The following is a 15103-nucleotide window of genomic DNA, read 5'->3' as shown; positions in this document are numbered from 1 at the left end:
GGAGGCGCCGGGTGACAGACAACTGGCGGATGAGTGGGTATGTACACGGTCGTGGTGATGATAACAACGGGACGATGACCGGGCGAGGGCGAGGGCGTGGAGCGCTGGGAAGGGGAGACACTAAGCCTCTGTGCTCTAGTTACTGTACCAAATGAAGGATACAATATGAAACAAAAAGTCTCGCGATATAGGTGCCCTCAGCCACAGGTGTTTGGAGGTCCCGCGTCCTGGCTCAGCCTGGCGGCGGCTGAACCGAGACTGCTGACCAGAGAAAAACAAACAAACCACAAAACAAGTAGTAACACAGGTGCCACTAGTACTATTACTCTTCACTATTTATTTAATTGAAATGTCAAAAAGCTCAATGAAAAACTGTGGTGAAGAAACAAACAGTGGCTTACTTGTTCATGTCAGCAAGAAACAACAGATGAAGCAATCGCCTATAACGGCGACGTATGACAGTAAGTAAATATTTGACGTGGCTGACGGGTTCCCCCCCTGTCCCCCACCCCCTCCACCCCGGGAAGCAGTTGTCCTCACTCTTGGACCCCACGGGCAGCCCTAGGGGCGCGAGTCGCCGCGCAGTGCCTGCCACGCAGGGTCACTGGGGGAGGGCCGGGCGAGGAGAGGGGGGGGGGATGTCGTGCACCATGACTGCCCTTCGTGTCAACAACTGCCTACCTAGGGCGTGTGCAGCAGTGTGGTGGAGTCAGTACCGACTAAATCAACGGAAAGGCACAACTAGCAAGTCGGAAAAACTATCGCTTCCACATTCTATTATTCATCAGTTATTATAATTATTGTTGCTATCATATATTCTTATTCTCAGCGTAACGTCGCGCCTCCCAAGCTGGTAGTGTTTTAAGCCTTGTGGACTGGTAGCAACAATGCCCGCAGGACTCCGTGTTGTCTTGCTCTCTCTCTCTCTCTCTCTCTCTCTCTCTCTCTCTCTCTCACACACACACACACACACACACACACACACACACACAGCGATAGTCTTGCCTTCTTTGTTATTAAAGGAGCGTTAAATAACCGCAACAGTATGGGTGACGGAGACAGCAGTGGTTCACCCCTCCCCGCGATTTGCCACACGCATCTAACCACAAAGCTTAATTTAAGGGTATTCCTATTTTTGACTTACACATGTAGACTTAATTTTACGCTCGCCTGGGTGTGGCAGTGCGAGAGGGCACCCCTCGGCCTCTGGCGCCACTCGTCCCTATGGAGCGGCGCTTCATTGACGGGATAACAACAGTAACAAAAAATAGTGTAAAGCGGATACCATAGGGCGTTGCAGTGAGGTCATCGCCAGGCCAGCAGGGAGAGGGGAGGGGCTAACCCTTCAGCTCAGAGGGATAAGGGTCAAACAGTAATATTAATTGTATTATCATTAAGGTGCATTTACAGAGGTGGCAGTGCATAGATGTTATTGAAGAACTCTCTACAAAAATGAATTATTGCTTTCTTTGTAGGATCACCATGCATCTTAATCTTCACGACAAACACAAGAGGCTAAATCGTTTTTTTTTCGATTTATAGTAGAGCAAGGAGAGAAAATACATTCTTTTATTACTTGACTGACTACAAAACTAAGGGTACAGGAAGCAATATAATCCAGTCATTTACTCACCACACTACCTATTACAAAATCATAGAGAAAAAAAAAGTGAGGACTTGGTGTAAAAAAGTGGTAGATTTACCCAGACTCAGAAACACAAGAATTATTAGACATGCTACAGTTCATAATAATTTTTTTAGATTTTCGTATATATTTTCAGGCATGAGAACCCACCTACCCGACACCTACAGCTCAGCTACACCTTCAAGCTTGCCTAAGGGCGCGGCGCGGCGTCGGCTGCCGGGCGGGCGTGTGCTGGCGCGGGAGGCGGACAGCCAGGACCACAGGTTGACTGTGGTCCACGCCGTGACCCGCACAAGATTGAGCAGCGAAACCAAGGTGTCGACTAGCAGCGGCAGCGGCGGCGGTGGCGGCGGCGGCGGCACTAGAGACGCTACGGCAGCGAGGCCTTAAAGACTCATCATTACGAGTTGACCAATCTTCATCAGAAGTATTTTGTAGAACTTTCTAAAAAGAGTTCTTCAAAATTCAAGAAAACTATCCTATTAGTGTATATATAAATACACACACACACATACATACATACATACATATATATATATATATATATATATATATATATATATATATATATATATATATATATATATATATATATATATATATATATATATATATATATATATATATATATATATATATATATATATATATATATATATATATATATATATATATATATATATATATATATATATATATATATATATATATATATATATATATATATATATATAATATACATACATATATTTTAAATAGAATAAAGTAAATATTTATCAAAACAAATGGATTCATGAATTTATAAATGGTTCATATGTGCCACACCGAAGAGCGATCCGGAGCCTCAAAAATAGTGATGTTTACAAACGTGTGGGCAAGTGAAGCTCCGAGGCGTCAGACGTGGCCACTTCAACTTCAGTAATCCTATGAAGCAAACAATGAAACGATTCTGTACACGAAGAGTCAGGAAAATATGATGAAACTGTGAATAAGGAAAGATTCTTAAAACTGACCATAAACGGTTTTAGTCTAAACTGGAAATGCTCTATAAAGTCCACCGGCCCAGCTAATGTAGCTGAGCGCGTTCCCTGATGGCCGAGGCTCGCCCTCCACCGCCCGGGGCCCAGCCGACCATAGGCGGCTGGAAGACCATCGTATGTATGATTATTTCGTTTTTCCACTTGCGTGTGCATGGGCGAGGGCGGGATGGTGTGTCAGGGTAGGGAGGGGTGGCTGAGGCGCGCTTGGGGGAGGGCGGAGTGGGGCGGGATGATGAGACTGCGGCCCGCCACACACTCTCACATGCACACACGCACTCACGCACACATGTGCACTTTCAGGTACACACACACACACACACACACACACACACACTGCCGCCTCAGCACTCGGCAGGTCCAGCCCCTGGCCACTTCTGCGTCCTGCCGCGGCGGCCAGTCATGTCATGTCACTTATTCTCACTAGATATTGGCTACGATATAACTTGGGGAAAAATACAGTATGGACAGTATGAACGACATTTCGTTTGCTTTGTTTTTCACAGACTGTTTCTTTACTGTCAGCCAGTCGTTAGTCCAAGGCGAGGGTAGGCCGGGCTGTCTCGCCGCCCCTGGGAGGGAGAAGAGCGCCGCGCCTCAATGTCACTCTTCGGCGGCCCGAGTCTCGTCACCGCCGCGGGTAGCCTCCGTACTCTGCAGCTCACACGCCTCGCGGTCCCGCCAACACTACATGGTTCTGGTTTCATTGAAGTTTATTTTCTAATGAAGTTGTCACAGTCTTTTTTTTATTTACTATTGTATTTTTCGATGTCTGTCTAGTTTCCGATGACGATTTTATGAGCGGGATTTATATATACTGAGTTATCTATCTTCTATTACACAATTGTTTTCGCTGCTTATTGTATCATCTGGATCATTGTACTTCATTTTCTAATAGAATTTGTTTCTGATGCGTGAACCGTCCGCGGCTGTCTCCCTCTAGCACTACTGAACACTATATTATATATTATGTAAGTATAGGTATATAGGTATGCATTTTATTTTTCACTCTTCACTCTATCAGCTACAGCATTTTTTCTCGTCTTCTTTCACTGGAAACTGGAATTGTCACTCGTATTCACGAGAAACAGTCAAGCTCACGCTCACGCTGCACAGTCGCTTCAGGAATCGCTCGGAACTCTCAGTCACTCGTGGTATATCAAATATTTCTTTTTCTCTACACTTGTACAAATAGCATTGAAACTTTCATTTGGCGAGACTTGTTCCCTGACGTTGGATTTGCAGACGTGTGGTTGGACACTGAGGTCAGGGGGAGGGAGAGGGAGGGGCATGAGGGAAGGGAGAAAAAAAAGGGAGTTAGGAGTCCCAGCAGCTGTTTATGTATGTATGCTAGAGGTGGAGGGGCATGGGGTATCGGGCACGTGCGTGGGACTGATGAAAGCTGTGTGTGTGTGTGTGTGCGTGTGTGTGTGTGTGTGTGTGTGTGTGTGTGTGTGTGTGTGTGTGTGTGTGTGTGTATGTGAGTATGCACACTACATTTCTTCATACATATACATTATTTTTAAGTCCTTCTTTGTGCTTGCTGTGCGTGTTTACTGATGCTTCATTCTTTGTTTTATCGTTTTTGCTTGATTGCGGGGATCTCCTGTAGCTTTTTCCTCGGACGAGTTAAAAAAACAAAAACAAAAACATGTATGAGCAGACAAGCCAAAAGCTGAATGGTGGGTGAGGGCTTTGGGGATGGGGGAGAGGAATTTCGCTCTAATGCTTTATCATACACATATGGAGGAAGCTTCTTCAAGAAAGAACATTTCTCTAAGATGGTTATGCATGTGAATGTAAATAATGAAAAAAAAAGATAGAATCCATGAACAAGTACTATAAAATGCAAAGGAATTGTTATGTGGTAGTGACGCGAGTCAAGCTGTTAATAATATTGGGACCCGCTTAAATTATTCTTTATATTTCCTGTGACACCTTGTTTTCTTTTTTCTGGCAACACTTCTGCTTGGAAGCTGTGTTGTTTGTCGGGCGGCGGTGGTGGTGGTGGTGGTAGTGGTGATGGCGATGGCAAAGGCAGATGGTGGCGATGATGGCGGCAGTAGTAACAGTAGTAGTAGTAGTAGTAGTAGTAGTAGCAGTACTAGTAGTTGTAGTATTAGTAATAGTGTAAGTGGTGGTAGTAGAAGTAGTAGTAGTAGTAGTAGTAGTGGGGGAGGAGGAGGAATAGGAGGAGGAGGAGGAGGAGGAGGAGGAGGAGGAGGAGTAGCAGTAGCAGCAGCAGCAGCAGTAGTAGTAATAGTAGAAGGAGGAGGAAGATGAGGAGGAGGAGGAGGAGGAGGAGGAGGAGGAGGAGGAGGAGGAGAAGGAGGAAGAGGAGTAGAGGTAAGACTGCAGATGTTCAAGCTGGCGAAGACAAGCTTCAAAAGCTAGTGGCTGGCTGGTTGAGTGGTGAGCGAGCGACAAGCAAATACACGACTTCTGGCGGAGGGACGGGACGGGATGGGGCGGGGCGGGAACATGGAAGGGAAAAGGGAGGAGAGTGGTGGCAGCGACGACGACGACGGCGGCGGAGGCGGCGGCGGCGGCAGCGTGAGGGAGGCGATGGTGTGTGGTTGGAGGTGGTGGTGAGTGGGATGCAACACGGGCGCCGACAGTCTTGTGGCAGGACGCGGCAGGTGGTGGGGAGAGGCGTGCTTGCCGTGGCTTCCGCTGACTGGGACGCTACCTGCGGGTGAAGATGGGTGTGTGAGAGGCGCTTTCGGGGAGTGAGAGAACGGGGAGAGTTGGGTGAGAGGGCATAGATTTAGAGTGGTTAGTGTAAAAGAGAAGACGAGAAGGAAGTAAATGGAAACAAAATACCTGGGTGTGAATGAGAGAGAGAGAGAGAGAGAGAGAGAGAGAGAGAGAGAGAGAGAGATTAAGCGAGGCAAGAATTTAACATACGACTTGATTTGGGACAGAAAGACGGCTGTTGGACTTTCAAACACTTTTCCTCCTCCTCTTCTTCCTCTAGTGATCGACCGTCCACAAGGAACAAAAATGAATGCAAACGAAAGACCTGGAGGCAAGGAAGGAGTGGCGTGGGCCCTGTCTTTCCAACCTAGCTTCGCTCTGTCTTGCCTTGCCTTGCCTTTTCCTGACCAACTCTAGTTAAGAGTCAAGCCTCGTCAGGCCAGAGTCCAAAAGTTTGCTGTTGATGCTAATTTCATTTCATGTCCAGAATTTCGAGTAATCAAATAATTATGAGAGTTTTTATCTACATATTCTGACTTTATCTATTTAATCTATTAATGTATTTGTGTTCTGAGTGTCTTCACTGTCTTACTGGGGCAGGAACTAAAGAATATGATGAAATGGTCACGAAAAGAGAGACGGAAGGGTTTATGCAGTGATAAAAAATATTAAGTAAAGTAGGCTAAGGAATATATGGATGAAGAGGAACACGTGAAAAAGTAGGAAAGCGAGGAAAATGAAAGAGATTGAAAAAGAAGTAAACGTGCAAGCTGAATAATGATGACGCTCACATGCTGAACGTGAAAAGATTAAATACAAGTAGCTAATGTGCGAGCGCGCGCACACACACGAGCACACGCACACACACACACACACACACACACACACACACACACACACACACACACACACACACACACACACACACACACACACATGCTATGAAATAAAACCAAACCATATTTGTTCAACTAACAGATTAAATCCCCTTCCACATTACTACCACCACCCACCAGTAAACGGGAACAAACGGGCAAAGTACACACACACACACACACACACACACACACACACACACACACACACACACACACACACACGGTGGCATATAGTGGATAAGGTGAAGAGCGTGGGATCGGTGTTACGGCCCGCCCGTGACATACTCCACTACCATCACCTCCTCCGCTTGTTACCTCGTTCGCCACCTCTCCGCCTCCCCTTCCACGTCACCGTCTCGTGAACCTTCCACGCTACCGTCTCATGAAACCTCCACGTCACCGTTTCATGAAGCCCCGCTACTGTCCCGAAGTTGGATTCACGCGGCCCCATTCGACTCAACCGGAAGCGTTAAGCCAGCTCTTGGCTTTCTGGAAGTCAAGTTGAGATCCAAGCCTCAACCAGTGAACACAATGCCTCTTGGGTCTACCGTGGGATCAACCATCACCCAGCACTTCACCACTGCGACACCGCATAAGTATCACTTCCCTCGTCCGTGTTTTCCACATTGCCTCCATATAGGATTAGGATTATTGTTAGGTATTAAGTTGGGTTCTTTATTGTTGTATTTATTACTGTGTTATATGTATATGTGTATGTCATTTTCCTGTGTTTCATGTTATATATCTGTGTTTCATGTTTCATGTTATATCTATGTGTCAATTTCATTATGGGTTATTAAAATAGCTTTTTTAAAGTGCCCCCTTTGCATTTCCTCACCAGTTGAACCTGCAGTGTTTTTTTTTATTGTTATTGTTCACCGGCTCCCCGATGCCAATCTTACCAGTTTAACCGGTGAACGTAACAATTGGCGACCGTGACAGGACCATTATAACCCATGTTCAGTGTTCCATTTTTCCAGTGACTTTTTTTCTGTGATTACATTATTTTTTCTTGTGTTTCTGTGGTGTTGTGACTTTGATGTGTTTTTTTCTGTGACTTACTCTGCGTGTGGTTTAAATTTACCTTTGTGCGATCAAGTGGCTCCTTTTGGGTTAAACGTGCTTCGTGACTTTCATTGGTATCGCATAGCAGTGGTAGAGCAGGAAACCAGGTAGAAAGGCGTGTTCACCGATAGCACTTATCTCTATTTTTGCACATAGGCAGGTGTGTAATAAGTGTTATCCAAGTGTTGGGATCATCATATGTTCATGCGAACCCTCAATCCCCTCACTTCGCGGATCATTTTTCTCGCTAGTTAGAATCGGCCATTTTAACTAGTCTCTCAGACTAATCCGCCTCCTTATCAATAACAAGTCTCAGTACAATTCGCTCCTCACTCTCAAGTCTCGTAACTAGAGTAATCCGGATCCCTCTTAATGCCGTAACTCTCTAGTTTACCCCTCATTAGTGATTGTACTCATAAGTGTTTACTTAAGTATAATCTAGGTAATTTCAAGGTTGCCTTTATTATCACTCTGCCAAGTTCCTCACTTAAGTAATTCGCTTATCATTTTTTTTGTTGTGGTTTAACATCTATTTAATATGGCTTCCGCTCAGTTTAACGTTGAAGATTTTTGTGCCGACCCTTCTCTGGAACAACTTAAAGATGCTAATATAAAGAAGGACCAATGGAAGACCATCGCTAAACATTTTGATGTTCCCATCACGTCTCAGATGACTAAAGAGGTCATTAAGAATGTAGTTGTTGAACATCTAGTGCAAGAAGGTCAGTTGCTAGGAAATGCCATAGAAGAGTTAACTCCCATGTCAGCCTCTACGAGGACTATAATACACAGTCCCCAGGAAGAACAGGATAAGAGTAGGATAAGTCAGTGGGAAATTGAGAAGCTTAAACTAGAATACCGGATGCATGAAAACAAATGCAACTACAGGCAGAAAAAGAAGATAAAGAAAAGAGAGAATTACAGGAAAGACAAATGCAACTACAGGAAAACAAATGCAACTACAGGCAGAAAAGAAGAGAGAGAATTTCAGTTACAACTTAAAAGGCAGGAGAAAGAGTTAGAAATTCAGGAGTTAGCCCTACGAAATGACGCTAAGTTTAGAGGGAAGAAATAGATATAAAGAAAAAGTTAGCAAGCTTTAATCCTGCTACAGCTGCTCCGCTAGTTCCCCTTTTGATGAATCTGATGTTGACGGGTCATTTCGCGCTTTTGAGAGCATTGCTAATAGGAATAAATGGCCCAAGGATCAGTGGGTGTCTCTCCTTGTCCCTAAGCTAGTAGGAAAAGCTTATAGGGTATACAACGGCCTTAGTGATGAGGTAGAATATGAAGAGATCAAAGGTAACATTCTAGACGCCTACTCTATCACTTCTGATGGATACAGACAACAGTTTCGAAAGTATGTGAAACCAGAGTCTCACACCTATGTTGAATTTGCTAGTGAGAAACTAAGACAATTTAAGAAATGGTTAGCCGCCCTTAACATTACCACCTTTTCGGAGTTGCTCAATCTAATGGTCCTGGAAGAATGGAAGAACAAGTTACCCTTTAATATTCTGAGGCATGTGGAAGAACGGGAGAGAGTGATCTTATGTCTGCCGCTAAAGTGGCTGATGCGTTTGCTTTGTTGATGGGATCCCTGGGTAGTAGAGGTCGTGGTTCACTATCTAATGTTAGGTCCTCCTTTGGGGAAGGTTTTGGGGCGCGGGTGGTAAGCCGACCGGATTCTCGCCAAATGCATATAATTCCCCTGGTGTACATACTGTAAGAAACCAGGTCACACGATCCAAAAATGTAGACACCCAAATTGCAAGGCCTCTCAACGTCAACTTTCTTTTGTGGCCCCTAAACCTAACACATTTGAGAACAAGAAACCAGTGGCCCTAGCTAACCCTGTCAACTCTCCTCTAGAACTTTATGACTCGTACATGTATCAAGGTAAAGTGTCCCTGACTGATGGTAAAGACAAGGCAATAAATGTCAAGGTTCTGCGTGATACAGGTGCTGCCCAATCCATCTTAAGGGAAGATGTCATCCCTAACATCAAACAGGCTTTCACTGGGAGAAGGTGATCCTTACAGGTCTCGAATCACAGCTCTCCTATCCCTTGGCTAATATTAGCTTACAGTGCCCGTTCATTTCAGGAGAGGTTGAGGTAGCCATTAAACCTGGTGAACTGCCAGTACCGGGGTACATCTTGTACTGGGTAATGATCTTGCGGGTAACTTGGCTGTTCCAAACTTAATTGTTCTTGATTCTCCCTTAACAGAAAGTCCCACTAAGACCCTGGACGAAACATCCCTCACTTCTTCCCAGTGTGTGCAGTCACCAGGTCTCAGTCCAAGTCCCCTGCCCTTTCACCACCTCCTCCACCAATGATTGCCTCTACTGACAACTTGTACAATAACATCATTTCAAAGGAGAATTTGATTAATGCTCAGGAACAGGATCTCACTTTGGCTAAGATCAGACATGTTGCCAGTGAGACAAAGGGTATGTCTAAATTGCCTTGTTTTTATTATCAGGAAGGAGTCCTGATGCGTGCCTACAGACCTCCTGAATTGAAACAACTAGACACCTGGTCAGAAACACATCAAGTTGTCATCCCCTTGTCTGTAAGACCAGCCATTATAGAACTAGATCATGATGGATTGTCAGGTCATCTAGGCATCCAAAAAACCTACAAGAAGGCTCTTCAACATTTTCTTTTGGCCAGGAATGAAAAAGGATGTGTCACACTATGTGAAAATATGTCACATATGTCAAATTGTGGGTAAGCCTAACGAACGCCTTGTGCCAGCTCCTCTGACGCCTATTCCAGTTCAGACGGAGCGTCTGGGCCCTTACCCAAAACCAAACGAGGGAATCAGTATTTGTTAACCCTCATGGATCCCACTACCAGGTTCTCTGAAGCATTCCCTCTTAAGAACATCACATTAAAGACCATTGTAAAACATCTAATACATTTTTTCACCTCGGTAGGAATTCCAAAACAAATTCAGTCTGGCAAGGGTAGCAATTTCACTAGCAATTTTTTCCAACAGATAGTGAATGAGCTAAACATCGACCATGTAACCTCCTCGGCTTACCACCCCCAATCCCAAGGCTGTCTGGAGCGGTTTCACCAAACATTAAAATCCATGATGAAGAAGTATTGCTTGGAGCATCAAGGAGACTGGGATGAAAGTATCTCTTTCCTTCTCTTCGCTTTAAGAGAATCTCCTCAAGATTCTTTAGGTTACTCCCTTTTGAATTACTCTATGGTAGACAGATCAGGGGCCTCTCAAAATATTAAAGGATCAATGGTTTACTCAAAATACTCCTTCAAGCCCCAGTGTGTCTGACTACATCAGTAACCTTAAGAATAAAATCAGTGAAGTCAGATCTTTGCTAAATCAAACTTCCTCAAATCTCAAACTAAAATGCAACAAAATTCTCTTCCCAAATCTGTCATGAGAAGTTTCAAACCAGGAGACAAGGTTTTACTTTTCTCCCACTCCAGGCAATGCTCTTCACAGTAAGTTCATGGGACCTTATGTTGTGGCTCAAAAACTAAGTCCATTAAATTATGTGGTCCACACTCCTGACCGTCGTAAGGATTCCCAACTAGTTCATATTAATCTAATGAAACCTTACCACTCCAGAGAACCAGAGGACGACTTGTCTCGCACTGTACCTGTATGTGTGGTAGGGAAGGAGTCTGGTCCTGTGCCCTTCGAGGAAGAGACCGACATCGAATTCCTCTTCTCGTCACCTAAAGGACGCCCCTCAAACAGCCAAATCATGTCCAACCTTGAAGAGGTGTTTCTTTCTTAAAAAGCTTCACAACAGTCTGATCTTAAAAAGTTATTGCTAGACTTTTCAGAAATCACAGGTGACCTTCCAGGACTTTGTACTACTATCCAACATGACATAACATTAATATCTAATGACATCAAGCCTATAAGACAACCAGCCTATCGCATTTCACCCATTAAAAGAGACTTGATGAAAAAAGAGGTAGACTATCTGCTCTGTCATCACCTTGCAGAACCTAGTATATCCCCTGGGCTTCTCCTGCCTGTTAACATCTAAGCCAGATGGTAGTAGTCGATTTTGCACCGACTACAGGAAATTAAATAAAGTGACGGTGCCAGACTCCTACCCATTGCCCTTGATAGAGGACCTTATAGATAGTATAGGAGTAGCCAAATTTGTAACCACTATAGACTTACTTAAAGGTTACTACCAGATTCCCTCTCGGACGAGGCCCGAATAATATCCGCCTTCATCACCCCCTTCGGACTATACCAATACACAGTGATGCCCTTTGGCTTGTCTAATGCTCCCGCCACCTTCCAGAGGGCTATAAATTACATCACCCAGGACTTGGAGGGAACATCTGCATATCTGGACGACCTGGTGGTGACTTCGGACGACTGGGTGACACATCTGACCCGTCTTCGGAGGCTGATGGGTCGGTTGCAGGAAGCCGGGCTTACAATCAACCTGGCCAAGTCCACCTTCGGGAAGTCTACGGTGGTCTACCTGGGACATGTGGTGGGGAACGGCAAGGTTCGCCCCAAGAGAGCTAACGTGGAGGCCATCCTTGGCTTCCTGTCCCTACCACCAGGAAAGCTCTCATGAGGTTCTTGGGGATGGCTGGTTTCTACAGAAGATTCTGTAGGAACTTCTCCACCCTGGCCGCCCCCCTGACGGACCTTATCAGCACTTCCGTCCCCTTCCACTGGACCCCGACCTGTGACCAAGCCTTCCAACACCTCAAGGCGTTCTCTCCTCGGAACCAGTGGTCTGGACGCCGGATCACTCCCGCCCCTTCCATCTACAAGTGGACGCGAGTGGAGTTGGAGTGGGTGCTGTCCCTACAAACGGACCCCACAAGCGGCATCCTCCATCCCATCGCCTATCACTCCGCCAAGCTGAAGAAACATCAACTCAACTACTCCACCATCGAGAAGGAGGCTCTGGCACTCGTCCTGGCGCTCCAACGTTTTGAGTGCTACCTTCATCCTGGTCCTCAAACTACGAAGGTCTTCACCGATCACAATCCTCTGGCCTTCCTTCACGCCATGAAGAACCGAAACCAACGCATTCTTAGGTGGGCCTTGTTAACTCAACCCTTCAACTTGAAGTCCACCATATCAAGGGGTGGACAACATCATCGCCGACGCCTTATCAAGATCTCCCGTCTCACCTCCTTCATGAGCCCATTACGGAGGTCTTAGGGGAGGAAATGTTACGCCCGCCCGTAACATACTCCACTACCATCACCTCCTCCGCTTGTTACCTCGTTCGCCACCTCTCCGCCTCCCTTCCACGTCACCGTCTCGTGAACCTTCCACGCTACCGTCTCATGAACCCTCCACGTCACCGTTTCATGAAGCCCCGCAGCCCGCTACTGTCCGGAAGTTGGATTCACGTGGCCCCATTCGACTCAACCGGAAGTGTTAAGCCAGCTCTTGGCTTTCTGGAAGTCAAGTTGAGGTCTAGGCCTCAACCAGTGAACACAATGCCTCTTGGGTCTACCGTGGGGTCAACCATCACCCAGCACTTCACCACTGCGACACCGCATAAGTAACACTTCCCCCCGTGCCGTGTTTTCCACATTGCCTCCATATAGGATTAGGTATTAAGTTGGGTTTCTCTATTGTTGTATTTATTACTGTGTTATATGTATATGTATATGTCATTTTCCTGTGTTTCATGTTATATATCTGTGTTTCATATTTCATGTTATATCTATGTGTCAATTTCATTATGGGTTATTAAAATAGCTTTTTAAAGTGCCCCCTTTGCATTTTCTCACCAGTTGAACCTGCAGTGTTTTTTTTTTTATTGTTATTGTTCACCGGCTTCCCGATGCCAATCTTAACATTTTAACCGGTGAACGTAACAATCGTGCAGATGTCCACGCGTAGGTTCGAATCCCACCACGTACCACCTTGAAACTATGCCATTTGTCGAGTGGTTTAAAGTTACCTACATGTCACCATGATACCCAGGCTCTAGGTGGTTACACCACAAATGCGCTTGGGTGATGATATGGGCCCTAATATGGGTATTATTATAAATAAAACTGCCTGCGTCACTAATTGGTGGAAGCGAAACAGCGCTTCCCATATACATAGTCTTCAAGTATACCTACAGGCGCTATAGGCCATAGCGTAACACACACACACACACACACACACACACACACACACACACACACACACACACACAGATAGCCATATTATAAACCAACTGGCATCTTTTCTGACACAAGCTCTTCTTCACGATCTCTTCCTACCATTACTCCTCTTCTTGCTCCTGCTCCAAGTTGCATGAATATTTTAGGTGAACTAAAAGCCAACACACTGCCGATAGCAGCTGACTGGGTGATTAAAACTCCCGCCTCTACGATCTGTCTTATCGAAGAAATTTGCGTGTGGCGTGGCGTAAGGCGTGTGGTACGTGGTGACGTGCGTGGCTGGTGTGTGTGTGTGTGTGTGTGTGTGTGTGCACATTTACATAGATATTACACAAGCCACAAAAGATCTTGCGATTCGTGAGAATCGCAAGAATTACTATGGTGATCGTAAAAAAAAAAAAAAAGGGCTTGCAAGTATAAGGAAAGAACAACAGCAGTGAAGAGAGAAAGGAAAATATTTCGTACACACTTTACCTATAAACCGACTAGCAAAGCATCGATATATGCATTAATACACCACTTATACGGACTATCTTCTGACACAGCAACGAAACAACCACGAAAACTTAATCAATATACTTAATATCTTACTTAATATCTTACTGATTTAGAGAGAGAGAGAGAGAGAGAGAGAGAGAGAGAGAGAGAGAGAGAGAGAGAGAGAGAGAGAGAGAGAGAGAGAGAATGAAGACCAAATAAGCCGAGTGGCAAGAAAGAAGAATTAGAAAAAGGAATAAGAAATATGCGAAAATTGAAACAAAATTAAAGGAGAGAAAAAAAAAAAAAACAACAGCCAGAGAAAGAACAAAGATCAGAATAAGATAAATTAAATGGAAATATCAAAACAGATATGCTCGTAGAAAATAAGGAGGAAGAGGAAGAGAAAAATGAGAAGGAGGAAGAGGAGAAGGAGGAAAGATAAGTGATAGAGGAGAGAGGAAGAGGTTGAGAATGATGTAGAGAATGTGGAAGTAAGAGACTGTGTGTACAAATGGAAGAGAATCATTCTTGTCCACTTTGGTACACTTTCGACTGAATGACTCCGAAATTTAGCTGCCAAGAGGAGGAAGAGGAAGTGGAATCGGAGGTCTTGAAGCCACGGCAGTAAATGTAACTTCTTGAGAAAGAGGAAATTATATGATGAAGAGAGAACGAAGTGAAATGAAGGAAGGAAAGAAGGAAAGGAAGATTTTGAAGGTATGACGAACGAAGGGAGGATCCTGAAGTGGGACGGAGGGAGGGAGGGATGAAGGGAGGGAAGGAAGGAAGGAGGGAAGGTAAAGGAGGGAGAATCTTCAAGAGGGAAAGTAGGAAGGAGGGATGTTCGGGCAGAAAGAAGGAAAGAAAGAAGGAAGAAAGGAAGGATCTTGGAGAAGAAAGAAAGAAAGGAAGGAAGGAAGGAAGTAAAGAAGAGAGGGATTAGCGTGGAGAATGAAGGAATGAAGGAAGGAGAGGAAGAAGAAAGTAAAGAAGAGCCTTGAGTCGAAAATATAAAAGAATAAGAAAGGAAATAGACGGGCAGACAGAAAGAAAATAGTAAAGAGAAGCCAAGGAAATAAGAAGTGAAGGATGTACTAATGAATAATGCAGTACTAAACAATCTACCTAAAAAAAAAAAGAATAAAAAAGA

The 15103-nt window shown here is 44.8% G+C and overlaps 1 protein-coding gene across 1 annotated transcript in view; it reads right to left on the bottom strand.

Moving 5' to 3' along the window:
- Nucleotides 1–4953: 4953 nt before the first annotated feature.
- The window catches only part of LOC123504937 (innexin shaking-B-like), a 43721-nt gene continuing 33571 nt past the window's right edge, over nucleotides 4954–15103 (bottom strand). Inside the window, exon 2 of the mRNA XM_045255893.1 lies at nucleotides 4954–5371. The gene's annotated coding sequence lies outside the window, so the exon portion shown is untranslated. The remainder of the gene's footprint in view (nucleotides 5372–15103) is intronic.

This window comes from Portunus trituberculatus, chromosome 17 (genome assembly GCF_017591435.1).
Source record: "Portunus trituberculatus isolate SZX2019 chromosome 17, ASM1759143v1, whole genome shotgun sequence".
In the NCBI taxonomy this organism is placed as follows: domain Eukaryota; kingdom Metazoa; phylum Arthropoda; class Malacostraca; order Decapoda; family Portunidae; genus Portunus; species Portunus trituberculatus.
Note: the sequence above shows the minus strand (reverse complement) of the source record. Positions and strands in the feature narration are given on the sequence as shown.